General features: G+C 44.8%; 1 protein-coding gene across 1 annotated transcript in view; it reads right to left on the bottom strand.

The window, feature by feature from the left end:
* AGPAT3 (1-acylglycerol-3-phosphate O-acyltransferase 3) overlaps positions 1-18,628 on the bottom strand; it is an 81,953-nt gene extending 63,325 nt beyond the window's left edge. The window contains exon 1 of the mRNA XM_033051535.1: positions 18,384-18,628. The gene's annotated coding sequence lies outside the window, so the exon portion shown is untranslated. The remainder of the gene's footprint in view (positions 1-18,383) is intronic.
* Between the last annotated feature and the right edge of the window lie 2,164 nt (positions 18,629-20,792).

The raw sequence follows: 20,792 nt of genomic DNA on the forward strand, positions 1-20,792 counted from the left end.
CTCTTTCTGCTGGCTTCTTTAAGCAACAGCTACAGGATCAAGTGACAACAACCAAATTAAAAGGGTTTGCCACATAATGGTGTAAGTTTAGGTCTTTATAGTCAAGAGTAGCTCAGGTGGAAAACTGTACAGGAGAGATCAAAACATCCTGACTGATTCATTAGGCAGAGAGGCTTTAAAGAAGGCTGGTTTGTCTCATTTACAGCTCTATCAATGAAACCAATCAGCCTCTCTGAGCACAGCAAGGAAGTTTATTTAGGGCAGCACAGCAGGCTTCTCTCACCTCTGCTAGGACAGGATGGCAACTTCCAAGGAGTGCAGGACAGAGCCACCAATTCCCTCACCAGATCCAAGTTTACTCCTATCTTTGCTCTAAAAATCACATCCAGCAAAACCCACAAACAGAAGCTTCCAAGTGCATAAACATTGCATAGAAACTTTCAACAGCTGAGCCCTATCTTAGGCAGAAAAAGGCAGAAAATGCACTCAGCATCATATGCACACAAAAAGCCATAGACAAAAACTAACTTAGGGAAAATAAGTCTGCTAAAAGTCTTAGGGAAGTAAAACCAGGCAGCTTTACATCCTCAACCAGGCAGCTTTACTACATCGTCTTTTGCTTCCACCTATGTGTTTCATCCAAACAACTTCTACCTGAGACTGAGAAAAACAAAACATACAAAAAAAACCCCCAAAAAAACAAAAACAAAAAGCCTGCAATAAGCAGAGATGTTAAAAAATATTTTTCCCCTCCAGTCAATCCTAAAGAGTCTCTTTACAACTCATACAGTTCTACCCTGGCTCAGCTCAGTGAGCCTCACACTGCATGGGGTGGTGCCAAGCAGTGCTCACTCCGGAGGTATCAGAAGAAACAGAAAAAGCCCTGCTCATGTACAGATAGACTTGAACGATTCCAGAATGACTCAAGGAGAAGGGAATAATTATTCCTGAGCACCAAAGACAGCTGGCAATTTACTCACACCACATGCAGGAAGACTTTTGAGCATTCAGCAGCACAGTCAGAGAGATTTATTCCTTCTTGCGTGTGCCTCTCTCCCTGTGCTTCCAGTGTCTCTGCTCCTGGGAGCTCCATTATTTGTGTTAAAGTGTACTCTCCTTTTTAGTCTACCTACTGCTTTCCAGATTCATTTCACAGCATGGTTTTTAAAATTTTAAAATCAAAGGAAAAAAAAAAAAATCACAACATTTGACCATAGGAAACTAACACTGTTCAAATAAGCAAGTTGGATTTTTTTTTCTTTTCTCTGTATAAAATTTCTAAACATAAAGAAAGGCAATGGAGAAAAAAAGAGAGAAATGAACAATCAAATCCCAAAAAACCAGATTTCTTCTTGTCATTTAAATTTGACAGATTTGGGTCCTACAGTAAGACTGACTGCATTCAAGCTCCACTAAAAAGACTCAATTGCATCCACATGTAAGTAATCTGTTTTCACACCTCCTTGTCAGCCTGACTACAGGGTTAGGCTTTCCCTGATTCTTATTTTCCAGGTGCTACAAGAGGTTAAAATGGAACAGTAGAGCCACTTCCTACACAAAGAAATTAAAAAGAAATGAGATGCCTCTCTACATCCACCACATTCATTTATTTATGGGGAGCAAAAGATGTCTCTATTATCCTCAGAGGGAAAATTAATACATGAGTAAAGACAACTTTTCCTAAGTGGATGAGAAATTTAAAAAGTAATTGCTATTTCAGGAATATGGACTCCATAAAACAGTATTAATAACTAAAGGTTAAAATATTTACTGGCACATGGAAAATAGAATTCCATGCTGACAGAGCATCCCAAGTACAGCACATTCAGTGGTAAATAGATTAAAATCTCTACTCACTCCAGAGGTGACATGTAGGGGAATTGCAGTGACAGACAAGGAGTAACCAGTACAAACTGAAAGAGGAGAAGTTTAGGTTTGTCATCAGTCAGAAATTCATTACTGTGAGGGTGGTCAGACACTGGAGCAGGTCGCCCAGGAAGGTTGTGGATGCCCTGGAAGAGTTTAAAGCCAGGTTGGATGGGGTTTGGAGATGCCAGGAGTGTCCCTACCTATGGCAGGAGGGTTTGGAAAAAGATCTTTAATGTCCCTTCCAACCCCTTGACATTCTATGATCCTGTGATTGCCACTTTTCATTAACGAGTTCCCAAGCTCACCTTGCCCCCCAGCACAACCATCACCTCGAAACACCAAATCCCAAACCACTCTCAGCAAACAGAAATGAGGTTACCCCATTCTTCCCACACAACAGGTAACCCTGCAGCACCCAAGACCTGCTGTGACACAAATCACCTCTGGCTTACCCACCACAGGGAAAGGGGACAGGAACCACAGGAGGGATTCAGGCTCAGCCAGAGGAGCAGCTCCCTAAATCCAGCAGCACCTTCTGCTCACACAGCTCAGCAGAGCTCACTCAGTGCATGGCCAGCTCCACCTTCATCATCTTCTTCATCCAGGGATTCTTCACCAAAGCAGTGCCCCACAGCATCCCCAGCACAAGGCACAGCTGGCCAGATGTGTCTGCACACCCTGCTGCCTCCAGATGTGTCCAGCTGCAGGGGGCTGGGGAGGCACTGCTGAAATGAGCAGCTCAGAGAGGAACAGCCAGAGTGTCCAAACCACCCCTCGCGTCCTTCACGGGCCCAGCTGCAATCTCATGTTGCTCAAAATATAAATATCCCTTGGAAAAGGCACACAGCCAGGGTAAAGTGCACAGGTAGAGCAAACACACAGCTGCCCTCTGGACCTCTGACCGTTTTCTTTTATGGTTACAAGGAGAGGTTATGATTCCTCACGAGCGCATTTTGCCAAGAGCCAGAATTGGCTTTTCAACCCCGTGTCCTGCCCCCCTGCCCAGCTCTGCTGTCACCTCCTCCCCAGGCTAAATCCACCCCTGCAAACTTTACCAGTGGTTTGTCACACCACAAAGCACCATTTCATTACAGTCCTCAAACATAATTTGAAATATTTAGAAAGAATAAACTGTTGTATTACTTCTCCATTACAATTCTGTAACACACTGCTGTGAGACTCTGTTTTTCAATGTACATACTGGGAAACAGAATATATTTTGACCCCTATTCAAAGTAGTGGCTGAATTTTAGACAAAGAAAAAGAGGTAAAAATAAGCAGAATGCCTTCTGAAATCAGGCACATTAAGCACTACTGCAATGAGCATTTGATGCACTTCAAGAGCAAGAATGTTTGCTTTCAGCAGTGCAATAATCTGGATGAAGCACAATTTTAAATGCTGGCCACCAGAGAGATGGGCACGAGTTACTGATCTGCAGGGAAGGTTTCTAGTTATTAATTTCTAGGTTTAAACTCTGCTTATTACTTGATTCTTAAAAACAGCGAACACTGCTCCTCTCTTTCTCTTGAACATAGAAAATAAAAACTAAGAGAAAAGGAATATATATGTAAACTCCCCCCTCCTCTGCAACTTCTCCCCTTCCATTCTATGCCTTGCCTCTCAGAAGGGCATTCAAAAATAGGAAATACTTACTCAAAAAAGGAAACAACTAAATCTATATAGCCCTACATAAAAGCAGTCATAACAAAAATGGAATCTTAGTGACCCAGCAACCTGTACCACCTTAACATCTGAGAGGTATTCAGACAGTGAGAACAACAACATTCAGAGACTCCTTGAACTTTACCCCAATTAGCACTACTGATGTGGCTGCTTTTCAGAGACTGGACTTTCTCCTACTATCTACACTCATCTTTCTTTCCACAGCTCAGGATGGTTGTCATATTTTTTGTTCTAAGGCAGTTTGCAACAACAGCCCCTTCTGTAAATCCAAACCACTCTTTAGGAATGATGATAAAATGAAAAATTAAAAAAGCAACTTTATTCAGGACACTTGGGAATGTTGCAACCAAAAGGATTTAAAACATTTATCAGAGTGTTATCCTCTGGAAAGCATAGAGGTGCAAGTAATGTTTGCTAGGGAACGACTTCTCCCTTCACAGGACAAATATTTTTCCAAAGCTGCTAATCACTGGAGTTGTTTTATTTAGTTTCTTTAGACCATCAGAGACACCATAAAGCTATCACACAATGTTTTCTTTGGAAGCACTGTGTTAAAAGACAATGGGAAAGTAGGGGAGGGGGAAATTTCACCATACCAATCACTACCTTATTCCTCCTGCCTTGATCATAGCAGAGGAATTGTATTTCACTGAAATGGGGATAACACTGGGGGCCAGAAATAGGGGAGACAGCAAGCAAGCAAGCACTACATTGCTCAGCTGCCTATAAACTGCTTAATGCATAATAAAAAAACTTGACCACAACAATAATGAAAATACTAAGGCTTACAGCACTTGCTGTTCCGTATGTACCTTTCCTTGAAGACAGAGTAGTTCTAACCTCTTTGCACCTGCATTTTTGCAATGTTCCTTTATTATAGGTTAATCAGAGACCTTAATTTCAGAGTGATTTTAGAGATTATAGCCATGAAATGACATCTTCAAGAGAGTAAAATAATCTCAAACTGACTTTATGCACTGACCTGTGGATATTGCATATTGGCACTTAAAGCATTTGGCTTTGAACACACAGGCAGGAAGGCAGGGAGATGAAAAGATGACAGAGGTTTGAGGAAAAGGCTTCCAGGTTAACAGAAAAGAAGAAAAATTGCTCCTTGAACTTCTAACCAACACTTATGGAAGAGATCTGGGATTCTAAACATAGCATCAAGGGATGTTTTTAGATGTTTCCAAGACACATCCACAACATCCACACAGGCCTGGCAGATGCCACACACAGCCAGTGCCCTTTGAGATGGTGGCTCCAGGCCAGGAGAAATGCCCTAAATTACCTAAAGGGACATGAGATGTTCAGCTACACAAGCTGCCCCACAAGTCTCAGGAACATTTAATTAAAGCAGAGATAGTAATTTAGAACCAGGCTGGTGCCTCCCTCCTGCCCCATTCCACACAGTTCATTTGGTGGACAGACACATGATTTTGGTGGGCAGAAAAAAAGTTCCTCTCTCAGTGTAAATATTTTCAATATTTTACATGGTATCAGTCTGTCTGAAAAAACTTTTGAGAATAGTGACGAGAGAAAGAGCACATAATAAAAAATCTGAGCTGCACAGGAGGAAAATAAAAGGTAGCAGCAGGAAAGGTCTTAGCTTTCAGAACACATCAAGGGATTTATAGCACTATTTCCCTCTATTACTTTGTGAGAGATTGTGGCAGTTTCTCTCTCTTTAAAAAAAAAAAAAAAAATCAATCAAGCTCCAATATGCAAAAGCATACATTATGAGCTCAACCCCCTCCCCCCAGGTTTTAGATATCAGACATTATAGACATTAACTACCTGAAATACACACTTCATGCTTTTGGAAAGCATTTCCTAACTTCACAGAGCCATCCTGTTCTCCAAGGCCACAATGATTGCTAATGGGGACCACTGTGACATGGTGGTGAACAAAGGTGACATCTTTTAGACTCCAAATACTGTGCCTTAATTTACTTGGGTGCTTTTTAAGTTTACTCTGCTCAGTGCAGGAATTTTAAATTTCAAGCTCACGCTAGCAATGAAACAGGTCAAAAGAAAGTATGGCCATTTCTGATCTGCAGACAAAACACTATGGCAAGAGGAAATGGTTTTGTTTCCCTTTGGGTTTTATTACTTTCCCCAACACATTCTGTTAGTCAAAAACACATTTAATACAAAACAGAAATTAGTGTTTCGAAGTCTGAAATGAAACCATGTCAGGAAAGCCAATCATTGCCAGTGGGAAAGACCTAGTAAAAATTAGTTTGAACACTCCAGTTCTTCTAACTTCTGTTGTGAGCAATGCCCAGCAACCAAAACATGCCCATACAAAATGAATCAGCCTCGACTGAAATTTGATTTTTGGCTGGATTACATTCTTCCTCCCAAAATAACCTCTCATTAAAGACCTAAAAAAGCTGCAGTCAAGAACTGGCCAACATAACCAAACTCTTTAGTGAGTTAGCACAGCCCCCTCCACATGCAGAAACTCTCACTTCCATCACAAGAACTGCAAAGCTGTCTGTGATAAGTTAACAACTGAACAAGTTTCAAGATAGGATTTCTACATAAATTAGGATTGCGTCCAGACCCGAGGCAGAAAACTAGGACTCCCAAAAAAAGGAAGAGAGAATGCATCCTAAAAAATGGGCAGCAGCTCTTAAATGGCTGTAAGAGCCCTCACAAAGTGCCTTGGTGGGACATAGCGGGGAAGAGGCAGCAGAAACAACTCCACAAGTTCCTAGTGGAGAAAATAAAGAATCTGACAAACAGCACATCCAAGATGTGCCAGATCCCAAGGAGCAGTAAGCAAGGGCAGGAGAGATGTGCCACAGGAATTCAGAACCAGACAGGCAACAGGAGTCCCAAAAAGCAACAGGCTGAGCAGATGATGCTGCACAGGTCCCACAGCATCTCCCTGACACATTCCTGCCTTCCAACCCAGACCATCCCCTAGACCTGCTGGCTTAGTTCACAGCTGAATAAACAGCAGTGGCTGCCCAAATATTACATGTGTAAATGTGGGCAGGTCTGCTGGTTGCCCACAGATGGACTTGGCAGTCCCCACCCCATGGCAACGTAAATGTTAAACCCAAGAAAAACCAGGAATAAAGGCAATTTTCCCTCCCTTTATGCTCCTCCTCCTCCCCCCACACACAGCTTGTACCAAAAAATGGTTAGAGGTACAGGAAAGAAAACCTGATCTGAGTATACTGGAAGCACAAAAATGAAAGCCACAAAGATGAAGTGTGGCTAGTACAATTACTGCATCTGTCACACTGCGCAGCATTCAACTTACCTGCTTGTTCCTGTCATTTGGGAACTGATTCTAAATGTCTAAAAAAGGGCCCTGACAAAACCCACAATAAGTGGGATGAAACAAGGAAGAGAAGGAGGAGGAGGTGAACAAGAAACAATTATACCAAGATAAGTTGGAGATGCACAATTTCACCTGTCTGAGATCCACCCTCTTCTAGAGAAGACATGCAAGTTAAAATTTCAAGCAAAAAAGTTCAGTGCAGGAAAGAAAATTCCCACTTTGTAATCAGGTTGTATGTTCTTGATGCTGCTGGAACTTGTTAAACACTTTTGCTGTCAGCCAGACGCCCCTGCTGAGAGGACCTGTATCAGTGCAGTGGGGATTTTAATTTGTGTAACAACTATTTACAGGTTTAGAAGCACACACAGCTAATGAGGACTCATGGCTATCCAGAGCAAATATGCACTGTGGAGTGCAGGTAGCTGGCTTTCTGCTGTTCATACCCTCTCTGATATGTGTAATTCCACCAGATCTGAGAACTCTAAACACTACATTATCTGCAAAAGACAGTCTCTCAAGATGCAGGCTCCATTTACCTCACAATAACATCCAAAATGCTTCCAGTGGACAGAACCCCATCTTAATGTTGTCCTGGAATTAAGGCAGAAACACAGCAGGGCTCCCCTCTAAGAAGAGCATCTGGTATTTTGAAAACCAGCAAAGTACAGATTCCCCCAAAAATTACTGAGTTATCAAATGGAGGCTCAGTTTATCTCAGTTCTGTGTGCCCTCTGCATATTGAGCAACAGGAAGAGTGGATTTCCTTGTGGTCAGGGGGCAAGTTGTGCCTCATTTACATTAGAGATACACACATTTTTTTATGCTTTATTGAGACACAGCTGAGGAGAGCTCAGCACTGCCAAGGTCACACACTGTCCATTGCAGGGAAGAGAACTCCAAGAACAAGATGCTCCACTTGCACCTCCTTGCGTGGAGCATCCCAGATCACCTGTGTTTCACCAACACACAAAGACCATATGTCCTGCCAAATATTTTTAGGTTCACCATGCACCAAAGACATCAATTCAGGAAGCTGGATGGTATTTCTTTTCTGCTCACAGAGTGACAGACCATCACAGTCCATAAATTTTCTGGTACTTCGTCTCAGATGCTTGCAAGCGAAGCGTTCACCGCTACAGGGAGCCAGGAACCTGACTCAGATTTTAATTCAGTGCTTATGGCTCTGCAAAACTACTTCTGCACCCACCAGCTTCATGTAATGGCTGCACTACCAAAAAGACAAGCAGGACTGTGCTGTAGAGAGAAGCAGCACCTGCATTTAAATTCTGCAGGCACTTACCCAGCCTTTCAGCTTTTGTTTAGTGCCCTCCATGCATTCCTGGTAGTTACCACTCTCCCTTGGCTGCTCATCAGGAATTCACTGTGCCACAGAAATTCACTGAGAGCCCAAAGGCTGAAAATAAATGACAAACTGAAGACACCCTGGTCTTTCTGGTAGCTCCAGCACCTGTTCTGAGGTTGATCTCTAAGGTCACCACCTTCAAGGCTCTGCTCCACCTTCTGCAGGGAACACGCACAGATTGCAAGTGAATTGCTTCTCCAGGAGGAAGATAAGAAGCAGCCCCTATCTGCAAGGACCACTTGACAGCAAAGCAAAAATCCCAATATCCCTCCCAGGGTTATTTGATCTGACACTGAGATAGGTCACTGTTGCCCTGTGCAGGAATTCACAGCACGTGAGGCTCCAGGAGTGGAGCAGGGCTGGAACACGAGTCTCTCCCAATATAAAATTGCAGGGTGTGCAGCTAGAGGAGATTTCCATAAGTCACCTAACCCAGCTGTCCCCCACCTTTGACAGCTTCTCCATCACCTTTTACTTCTCTTCATCATGACTACTAATTTCTTGTGCTCCACTCCCTCCTAGGTTTTTTTTGTTGTTGTTTATTTTTTGGCACAGCAACATAAGGGATGAGCAGGGAAGCCCAGAACTGACATTCTTTGGATCTCCCCTGCCCCTTTCCACATCACATAAGGGCTCATTTCCCACCAGGGACTCCAGGCACTCCATCCCCAGTACAGAAACACCAAACCCCAACTCTACTTCATCACCTGCCAGATCTTTTTTTTCTGAGTTCCTTCCAGCAAAATGGATTTTCCAACTCCTGCTTGGCAACAGAAGGCTTTTCCCAAAGTTCTGCAGCTCTCCATTCTGCATCTAAAATCTCTAACTTGTCCTCTCTACAGCAGGCACAGACAGCAGCTCACTCCCTTCTTCTCCTGCAGCAGGCTTCCAGGTGTTCTCTACCTAGAACCATCTTGATTCTTTAAACCTCCCCTTTATTAATGTTTTCTAGACATCTCTAGGAATGTTTTTTCCTACTCAGTTTTTCTCACAGCTTGGTCCACAAGAAAAAGTGCCTTCAGCTCATGCCACAGTGCAGCTCATGCCAAGGAGAACCATTTTGTGTGTGTACCCTCATCTATGGTGTTTGTTTTCCTTTGGAGTCAGAGAGCAAGGAAGGGTTTGAGGTTCTTGGGGTTTTTTTGCAACACCTAAGATTAACCCATATTCAAGTTTCAAACTGCTAAGTGGAAGCACTACATTTTTGGTTATTATCAAAGCAGGTATTTGGTAGGAATACAAGAAAGCCTAGAGCTTTTTTCCCCTTTAGAAGTTTTGCCAACCTTGCTGTGTTAATGAGCAGTGTTAAAGAAATGCCTCAAGAGTAAATACAGAGGCACTAATGAATGTAGGCACTGGCATCACCAAAAATTGAGACTGTGTGATTAATCTTATTCAAAGGGAGGGTTCAAGAGTACCAGCAGACTCCTCTGTTCCTGCAATCCCCCTGTAAATGATGGAGCCAACCTTTTTTTCCAGGGTTGATATTCCTGCTGCACTGGGGAAGAGCAAGGAGCCAACGAGACAGGAGGTAGCCAGTTTTATCTGCTCAGTGACAAAATCCTCCTACCCAGGAGCACTCCACCATTCCACACACTGGATCAGGCAGAAACCTAAAAAGAGAGGAACATGGCTCTGCTTCCTCTTTAGGGATCCAGGACAGTTAATGCTGGCCAACAAAAATGGACAGGCCTGAGAGAGGAATGGGGGTTAAAAAAAAGGACAAAAACTGTAAGTTGGTTATTTTAGGTCACACAGTAAAACCAAGGCATCTGTGCAATGCTGCAAGGTTCATATTTAGAACTAAATTCATGAGGTTCAGAAAGGGAGCTTACAAACACCACAGTATGCTTCAGACCATTCTTTATGCTTTTTGGCCTGAACCCATCACTTTAAAAGCCAGCATTTTTTTTATTACCAAGCCCACCCCTCCCACATACCTCCCTGCCACAGGGCAGTGATACAACAGACATTTCTCTCCAAATTAAATCCACTTCTTGAATGAAGAGGGTCAGGAGGATGAGGGCACTACACTTTAAAAAAGGGCATTAAAAAATAATTATGCTAAACCATGTATCAGCACAAATTAAAGAGAGACAGTAAAATGCCTGCTTTCAGCTTACTTAAACATTCAATTAAAAAAGCCATCTAGGCAAAATTTTATTAAAATAAATCAACGAAGGAAATGCCTGTTAAACCAATGTGAAACCACATTCTTTTGGATGTTCTTTCACTGAGAAGGAAGCCTTCACTGCCATTATCAACCCAATCATGTTCTCAAAGGATTTGCCTTCCTTCACAGCAGCAGTGGTGTGAAGGGCAACCAGTGCTCGTTTCAAATGCAACGCCAAGTGCAGAAAAGCTTCTGCTGCCTTCCCTCGTACAAAAACACATCCTCCTCCTCTCAGGGCCAGCAAGCCAAGTCACCCACAGATAACCCTTCACAGCAGCTCACAGCTTCCTTTGGGAGCCATCAGCACAGGTTTAGAATTGGTGTTGGAAGAGTCAGTGTAGATCGATGGAAAGTACAGCAGAAAAAACCTACAGCACACAGAACAAAAATTAAACTTCTTATTGGAAAGTTGTTGGCAAAAGCTTCAAAGTTTAAAAAAAAACCAAAACAAACAAACCAGAAGTACCATCAAGAGGACTTTGGTATAGGTAGAGCTGCACCCAGGAGAGTTTGCCAGCAGCAGAATACATCTAACACCATAACCATACATATTTAATGGACATGTCTTCATTCCTAGACTCTATGCTCCAAAAACCTTTACCATAAGTTATGGTCTTCAATTCACAGCCACAGCTCCAGCTGCAACAAACAAGCTGAGGCAATGCCATTTTTAACCAAAATTTTCAAAGGTGAGGCTGAATGCCTTTTTCTGGGGGCTGAGAAGGACACAGGTAGTAAACAACCACATCTGCAGCAGGTCAGAGCCAAGGTCAACCCCATATCACAACACATCCCTGGCAGCAAACAGCAAATGATGGCCAGGGAAGAGCAGAGGAGCAGGGCAAGCACATTGTGACCCTGCTGCCTAACATCAGTGATCTACAGCCAAGGCACTTCTCTGCTGCTGCCTTCCAAGTTCAGATTAAGGCACCACTGCTGTTAGGCAATGAATGCAAACTCAGTCTTTTCAGAGCAGGCAGAGGGCTCACTGAGTGTTTTCTAATGAATATTTGGGCAGGAAAGCTTGAAAGGAATCAGCAGTGTTTGGCAGCAATAGGTCTTGTACCATCATAGAAGACGCTGGGGGAAAATGCAGCTGGAGTGTTGGGCCAGCCAGTTCAGCTTCCATTGACAGAAACAACTCAACTTGAGACAATAAAAAGCAAACTCAGTTACTCAAGGTACATTCTATTTCAGATTAAGCTGTCTCAATTCCTAAAAGATTATACAATCAACATCCTTGCTACAGTGCTAGCTAAATATGATATACATCTGTTTTCAAGCAGTTGGCCTCTCCACAGGTAAGAGCAATACAGACAAATTCAGTGTCAAAAAAATTCACAAGTTTCATTAGAGTTAGATGTGAGCAGAGACTGCAAAGAGGCATGGCCCTGTCCCCTTGCCATGGGGTGGCCAGGAAAGCAAAAGACAAGATAAAAACCTCAAAACACAAAAGCCACCTCAATGCCAGTGATATTTCATTGGAAATGGAGATCAATAACAATCTGCAACCTGGCCCAAAGTGCCATTGCTACTTACACATTTAGCCAAATGTACTTTACAAGCAAAGCAAGTTTAAAAAAATAAGATTAAAAATCCCTCAAATAGAGGTGACTCCCTAGGAAGAGAAGGGTCCAATCCTCTGTGCCATAAGTAACCACAGGAAGCTGTCTGAGGAACCAGAGACGCCACCTCTGCTGTTACCATCAGAAGGAAAAAACATTGCTCAGGGGATGATTTGGGTCACAGCCTCTACACTGACCTCAGGAAATGAAAACCTTTCTTTCCCTTTGGCTTCAGCCCTCTTATAATTCAAACCTTGCTGGCTACATGGTTAATAACCCAAGGGCCATCAGCATCAGAGATGCAAGAGAAGATTCAGCTCAGACACACTGATGAAGACTTCAGGAAGGTATTTAGAGCAAGGAGCACAGACAAAAGAAAACACTGTGCAGCACAACCTTGGGTCAATCAATCACAGCTGCAATTGGGAGATGAGTCTTGCATCAGGCAATAAAGATGTGTCAAACCTAGAGCTGCACAGATGGAAGAACAACATTCACACTGAAACCTGCTGCAAGGTTACCTGCCTTTGTCAAATGAACTGATTATGGTTGTGTTATTTAGTTGTATGGCAGCTGTTATCAAAACTCAAGGCCATAAGCAGTCTAGCCCATATCACTATCAGGAACATGAAAGCTGGCCTAGCAAGAGAAGACAGAAAACTGGTAACACTAAAGTGTGATATGAATTATGCCAAGAGGAAAGACAGGCTGCTTTTGAACCAGCAGGTAAATCACACATTTTTCTCCATCGTGTTCCCCTGGAAAGACCAAATCTGCATTTGAAGTACAACAACTTTGAATCTGCAGGGGGGAAAAAAGCATTCTTTGTGCAGAGTCAAGCTTGGGCGAATCTTGCAGCAGTAATTACAGACACTGTCTCCCCAAGCCATCTGCTGTGGCATTTATAACTCCTGGGAGGGCAGCAGCAGAGCTGGGAGGAGAAGAGGAGACACAAGCATCTCAGCAGCCACAGGCAGGCTGCACAGGAAAGCTGTGACACTGGTGTGACCCAAAGAGAACTGATGTCCTGGGGATCCACACCTCTCCAGCTGCAGATGCAGCTGGTGTTCACCCACCAGAGGCAGCAGTGGGACCCACATCCTTCTCAGATCAAAGGAAATCAGGAGACCATCCTCAAGTCAAACCAAGCAAGCCCAGGCTGGCAAGGCCCCAGTGGGAAGTGTCTGGCCAGAATCTCATCCCAAAAATGAGGAGATTTGTTCTCAGGAGTCAGTCTGAGCAGCCCAACTTTCACAGCCCACACACCTCTCCTCCAGGAAGGGATGCCAATGACATGGGCAGGATAATTCAGAAAGGGATAAACCCATCCCTTAGCAGCACATGCAGGTTCCACCCTGACCTACACACCTCCATGCTGATGACCCCAGCATCTCCAGATTGTTTCCATCAGCACAGATAGAGATAAAAGAAGAGATAGCAGGACAGGCTCACCCACCCTTGCTCACAAGCAGGAGCCAGCCCTGGGCACGCTGCAAATCCCACTTTCTCATTACAGCTGGAGACAATGCCGATTAATTGTTTTGCCATCCATACAAAATTACTACAATACTCACTTCATAGGGTTGTCACAAGGATTATTTAACATCTCTGAAGAGCTTTGAAGAAGCAATAGTGGCTATTGTTCTCAGTACCATAGAACTGGGAACTATCTCACATGAATTTTGCATGACTGTGCATGTGTGACAGTTGCAGCACCAATAGATTATTTTTCTTCACAAAAAAAAGTGCATCACAGTAGCTCATTTACTCTGGGCAACATTTTAGTCAGAAATGTATTTTGTTTTGCTTGTTAATATATCCTAAATAGAGATCAACTTTGACTATTTAATTAATAGATTCAGGTGCTGTTTCTAGTCTCTCTTAATTAGGGAAACACTGCGTTTTTTACAAAGAACTCAGTTTAGGCTGTCAGGGCTTCTGGTGAGCACACTGTAATTACTTAAGCAATGCTAACACACAACAAGAGGAGGAAAAAAAAGGAACTAAAAATGTCACTGAAATCTCATTTACAGCAAATGAGAAAGTCTGCATGGAGAAGAGCTGCTACACACAGTCCGATGTCAGACTGCTTATGCCTGACCATTAAATAGCTTTTAGCATTGATGCAGAACACTGTAGCAGTTTAAATAAGGTTTTTTCCTCCCCTCTAAATACACAGGAGCTGTTGGATTCTGTACATTCTGCAATGCACTTGGATCCACCTCACTGGTATGGAAATCTTCTTCCATTTCAGTCCAAATGTATAAGGAATCTATATGGCTTTTCTTTCTCATAAAATACAGGGAAATCAACACCTACTTCAAGGATAAGCATTTTCTTTGTTTTGTTTCTTTTTTTTTCTGAGCAGTCTGAAACTCCAGCTGTAATCACACAATTAGGCAACAAGGTTGCAACCCAGACGATTTGGCAGAGAAAATACCATTTCCACTACAGCCAGCTTCAAATGATCTTTAAACTCTTCGGGACACACACCACATCTTTTGTTTGGAAAGCAAACACCACATTATTGATACTACTGCAAGATAAATGACAGTATTAAGACTAGTCAGCACACCAGCTTTCATTCCCCATCCTAGAGGGAACAGAAAGCTCGTTCTCTGTATTTCTCTTTATTTTCCTCTCTACAGGGGAACTGACACCTATGGGTGCACAAAAAGTGCAGCATTGCAGTAGCAAGCCTCATGGAGCCTAGGTCCCAAAGTTCCCCAATTCCCAGGGGAGGCACAAGCCCAAAATTACATGCTTGCTCTCCTTAAATTGGCATGGCAGAATAGCCACAAGGGCTGGGAGGGGAAGAAAAAATATTAAAATAAAAAAGCAACAGGAGCAACTTGGCTGTTTTACCAACAGCAGGGAGATGTAATCCCATTTCCTGCTTTCCTCAGATTTGTCTTATAGAGATCAACAACTTTGGAAAGTTCAAGGTGCAAGACAACACTCACAAAACAGGCATGAAACAGAGAGCTCTGATTGTGTCCTCTGCACATCAGCCCAGTGTGAAGTATCCCCTTGTACCCTGAGCTGTGCATTATTTCTGTACCTTCCAGGGAAAAGGCCAGGAAAGCTTTACCATAATTGTCACCCAGCACTTCCTGTCCTCCTAAAACTATTTGGGTTTTACCTGCCAAAAAGAGCCACACGGGCTTTCAGTTCTTTCTTGTAACACTGAATTCTCATTTGGACAACAACAAGAACCCAAGTCTTGTGTTCCCAAGACAAATGTCCCACCCAGCACAGATCTGCTGGTTAGACAACAACCAACACGTGCACAGCAGAAGGCAGAGCTGCTGCAAAGGATGGGTCCAAATGCAGCACTTGTAGTTTGGTCTTTACAAAAAAGAGAAATATTTCTTTCATATTTGCTATGACTTGTGTGCAACATGTCTAAGTGTTCATCCTCTCATCACTGCCATGTCTTGCATACTCCTGAATGTGTCCAGACTCTCAATCACAAGGAAATGTTACAGATAAATCATAAATACATACTGATTTTGGAGGCATCATAAGCAAAGGTTTAGCTTCCTTTTTAACCATTTGAAATTTGGACCTCTGCAATCAATAAACCAAGTCTGGTACACCAGCAAATTAATCACTTCCTAGATTAGCTTGATTTTGCCCACAGGTGCCTGTGTCCTAGTGATAATCAGTCCCTAACTTAGGTGCTGACTCACGCCTGGAATCCTACCAGGATCCTGCATCAGATGGCAAACTGATTTTCATGCAACACATTTAAGAGTATCTTCATCAAACATGCAGCAGAGGCCTGGGGTTGAGTGTTCCTTTTCCTTGTTTTATCTTGGTTAATATCATGGGTAAAGAAGAAATTTGGATAACATCTTCAAATATCTCTCTATTCCCTTCCTTTTAATTTTGGTTAAAAAAGAAAATAAAATGTTATCAATTACTTGTTAAGAGCTACCCAGAAGCAAAAGCTCCCTGGCCCTAAAGTGGAATGCAAGCCTAGACAAAAGAACTTATTACAGATGTCTCTGCACAGAAGGTAGTAGAACAGTCTGAGAAGCAATGAAATCCTAGGTTTTCCTTGAGTTTTGTCATTTCTTTTGTTCTTTACCTCCCAGCACTCCGGGTACCAACAAAGACCAGAACACCTGGTCTTTGTTCAGGCACCAACTACAACCAGGCTATGCTTGCACTAATCGAGTATGAACACTAAAAAACACCCTGGGAAAGAACAGGACATTTTTAGCCACTGCAGATGATAATTAAGTTTCTTCATCAGTACCCTGGTCATTCTTATCAAGAATTATGTTCTCATAAGCCAAAGCAGCAAGATTGAATGCAACCTTTCTTGATTTTTTTTTTCAGATTTGCATAGAGCGTAGAAGCAGCATCCCAAAATTTATGGCTATTATAAATTTAGAATAGGTGAACTCATTACAGTTAACAGCAATACTTTATTCACACTTGTTCCCCACAAAATGTAAGCCTCAAATCCAATTATTCTGCAATAGTTTTGTAAGTAAACAAAACACCATTTAGGATTTGAAAACAATGCATCTTTCTGCTAACAGAGGCAGAGAAGAAAAAAAAAATAAGGCAGCACAGGACTATGCAATAATTTCATTTTGTAAGAAGATTAACACAGAGCAGAAAGCTTTGGCTCTGGCTGGGGAAAATAACTATACTTGTTCTAGCAGAGTTCCCTGTAAGTGGAATTTTGTCCGGTTAGTTAATGCACCTCCTCAAAGACAAAAGAAACCACAAGGGGAAGAGGAAATAACATTCTTTTTTTCTGTCCAACATTACCTCAACTAAAGCCCATTCTGATTTCAGCCCTTGTCAGGCACAACTGGAGCACTCTCAGCGGAGCTATCTGCAATGCATTGTTAAACTGCACTACAAAGTTTGGATAAGTGGTCCTGCCATTTTTATCGTGCTCAGCAGGGACAATCTGGTCAGGTGTTTTTCCTGTGCTTGTTGAATTCCAGCTATATTTGGAGACCAACTGTTCTCTGTCCTGCTTTCTCCAATTAACTGTGTGTATATGGGTGGAAAGGTGAAGGTGGGAATTAGGCAAGAAAGAGATAATGAGACTTTCTTAAGAATGCTCTTAGAAAAGGCTGAAAACCATACTGAAAGTAATGAGCAGCATCTTCGTCATGAAGGCTGAGTAACAATAGATGTGAAAGGGAAAGAAGACTGGAGTGCACAGAAAAGATCAAAAGTCAAGGCTCCTGTGAAAGTTACAGGAAATACCAGAACATTTATGTTTAAAATCCAAGGATCAGAACTGTTCACAGCACAAGGAGTTCTGTACCAGCCCAACGCCCAACCACAACCCCATTCAACTTCACCATCTCCTGCACAGCTGCAGGCTTGCAAGGAAATGAATGGAAACTGTACAAGCTCTACCGCTTGTACAATCAAACTAGAAAAAACAAACACATACACCTATCTGAGATTACACTGGAATTCACACAAAGGACCTGTGGTTCAAGCACAGTCTCAAGTGAAGAGCGTCACCACAAGAGAAGCAGTGCCAAGCCAAGTGGAGAGTTCTCCCAGTCTCAAACATGCTTGTCACATCAGCAATTCAGTGACAGCAAACATGCCACCTTGGACTCCAGCCCACCTCCCTCTGAGCAGGAGAGGGGTAAGGCCATCAAGTTTATTTTGGCCTTGAAATTAATGAGTAAGATAACCTGATGAGCTAATAAGATTATTACTGCTTTGAAGAATGAGCAGCAAAATTCCTGGAAACTCTGACACTTTCCTTTCTCATGCCACACAGACTCTGCCTGATCAATGAGGAAATATGAAGATTAAAAGAGGAGGAGGGGAAGAACATACAAGTGTGGTATCAAACAGGTAACCATCTCAACACAAAAATTTCCATCAGAATACGGTGTATTAAAAGCTCTAAGGGGACAATCAGCACGCCTATTTATTCAGGTTCTAAACCTTAATATATCCATCAGCATCCTCCGAACAGAATCCAGGCACAACAGCATCCCATCTGGTTGCCTCTCAGATCAATAGGGTTTGCTCTTCTCCATTTTGCACTCGCAAGCCGTGCACCCAGGCACAGCCCGGCTCCTCCGAATCGCGCTTTCCTTCTTTCTTTTTGTTTTACACCGCTCCCCCACTTTCCGCCCGTCCATCCATCCGTCCATCCGTGCACGGCACTCGGGACGGCGCCCACGTCCCCCGGGATGGGCAGGACGCGTTCCAGCCGGGACCATTGTGCCCTTCCCCCGCCCCGGTACCGCACAAAGCGCCGGCAGCCCCGGCACGGCCGGACCGAGCGGGGCCGGGCCCGGCTCCTCCCGAGCCGCCGCAGCGGGGGCGGCGAGCGGGGCCTTCCCCGGGGGCTCCCGGCCGAGCCCCGGCGTGCGGGGGATGCAGCCCCGCGTCCGCCTCCCCCCGCATCCCGGCGGAGCGGCACCAACCTGCAGTCCCCGCCGCCGCCTCCTCCTCCTCCTCCTCCTCGGGAAGAGCCGGAGCTGCCTGTGCCCGCTTCAGCCTCCAGCCCCCGGCGGCCCTCGGGAGGCGGGGAAGGGGCGAGCGGGGCGGGCGGCTGCGGGAGCGTCGCTCATTGAGTGCGGCAGCCCCGGCTGTCGCTGCCGCCGCTCCCCGCAGCCGCTACTTCCTGTGCGGCGATGGTTCAGTTCCTCCCGGGCCGCTGGGGGCAGGAGAGCCGGGGGGCGGAGGAGGAGGAGGAGGAGGAGAGGGGGAAGGTCGGGTCAGATAGCGGGGGCGGCAGCGGCGGCCGCCGCCGCTCCTCCCGCCCGGCGCGGCTCCGCCCCGCAGCGCCCGCCGGGCCCCGCGCTGCCCGCGCCGCTGCGGGACGCGATGCGGCGGAGCCGCCCCCGAGCGCCCGCACCGCCGCCCATCGCCCGCGGGGAGACTGCCCAGCCCGGGCACGGCAGTGCGGCTCCCCCCGCAGCCCCAGCGCTCACCGGAGACATGGCTCTGGCTGCCGCCGCTGCCCCCGGGGAGCGCGGTCCGTGTGCGCCCGCCCGCCCGGCAGCGCATCCCGCGGGGGATGCGGGGAGGGAGCGGTGCGGGATGCAGGGATGCGGGATGTGGGGATGCAGGGATGCGGGATGCAGGGATGCAGGGATGCGGGATGCAGGATGCGGGGATGCAGCGAGGGAGGTGCCCGCGGGCTCGGCCCCGCCGCAGCCGCCCCGCGGGGCTGGCAGGGAGCGCTGGGGTGGGCGAAGCTGCCGCGCACGGGGGAGAAAGGCGGAGATGGATTCGTGGGGGATCGATGACGGAAAGGCTCGGTGAGGCAGGAAGCGGGCAGGTAACGGTGTCAGGAAATGGCACGGTCCCGGGGCGGGATGCAGGAGAGGCGGCGGAACGGGAGACGCTCCATGCGCTGTAAATCCATGCCAAGGACCGGGCGTGGTGGCAGCGCTCCATGAAAGGAGCGGGATCTCGATATTTAGTTGGTGCTTGATTGGTACAAATGTGGCACCAGCAGACTGACAGTGTCTTTTTGTTCCTACATATAAACATAAAGGAGCAGGTCGGAACACATCCAAGGCAGTACAAGTTCAGTCTGTTTTTCAGAGTAAGTTTTAAAAGATGATGGTTTTGTTTGGAATCATACTCGTTCTCCTCCGGGTGTGATGGGATTGCATTCAGGATCTGTCCTGGCCAGAGAAATCCAGCATGAAGAGGTTTTTATGGGCAAAAATGAGTTGAGGTAGGGAGGTCTTCGTCTGCTTTCTTGGATGCAGTGTGCGGAGAAGAGAAGGGAAGAGAGAAGAGAAGAGAAGAGAAGAGAAGAGAAGAGAAGAGAAGAGAAGAGAAGAGAAGAGAAGAGAAGAGAAGAGAAGAGAAGAGAAGAGAAGAGAAGAGAAGAGAAGAGAAGAGAAGAGAAGAGAAGAGAAGAGAAGAGAAGAGAAGAGAAGAGGAATAAGCAAAGAGAGAAAAGAAAAAATAAAAGAACAACAAGAACAACATTTTTAAGTGCCAGTTCCTAGTGTTATCCATCAAACACCTTACTGATGCCACTAAATAATTAGGTATAATCTCCAACATAGTGAGTGCTTGCAGCTCTTAAAGCTTTTTCTTCAAGATCATGTGTGTTCATTACCTCTAAAAGATGGTTCCAGAATACAGATTTTGAGGAGATTAACATTAGGCAGTAACATGGAAAGAGAGGATCATAGTGTTCCCTGAATCTTCACAATAAAGCAAATGTTACCCTCAGCAGCTATGGTAGACCTATGTAAAAAAAAAGTGCATTTAACTGTGGTTTAGATTCCAAATGTTTTCCCTCTTTTTCCTGTGATATACTGACATTCAGAACATCATAACTCGACCTACTTTAGAAAAGTACACACCAGGAATATCTAAATATTTATGTTCTGTGTTTACTTGAAGTGCCATTAAATCCCTTTATTGCTGCACTTTTACTGCCATCACAGAACTCTCAACTGGTTTCCAGCTGGAGTAGGAGGCAGAGATTCTCCCTTAGGTCAGCTGGGTGTGTGGAGCTTTTCCTTCCCTCTCTCTCCTCCAGCACAGCTCCTCCTGGCAGTTCTGCTCACCTCATCTCATGTTGCTCAGCCCACGCCAGCTTGGCCAACCACAAACTCTTTGGCTGATCTCCTGTGCTGGTGTAACTTTATAGGAGGCTGCCATAAATTCCAGCAGCCTCCCTGGCTTCCTGGAGAACATCACAGGTGTATTTCAGTCCCCCCATGGAATGGAGACAGGAGAAAGACAATTTTCTGAGGTTCCTCTAGAGTGCTGAGCCTCCTCCTGGTCTTCATTTTCCACACAGGTATTTGCAGCTCATTTTTTTTCTGCGACTTTGGTGTTTGGACAAGAATGCTCATAGA

This window comes from Catharus ustulatus, chromosome 2 (assembly GCF_009819885.2).
Source record: "Catharus ustulatus isolate bCatUst1 chromosome 2, bCatUst1.pri.v2, whole genome shotgun sequence".
NCBI classification, from domain to species: domain Eukaryota; kingdom Metazoa; phylum Chordata; class Aves; order Passeriformes; family Turdidae; genus Catharus; species Catharus ustulatus.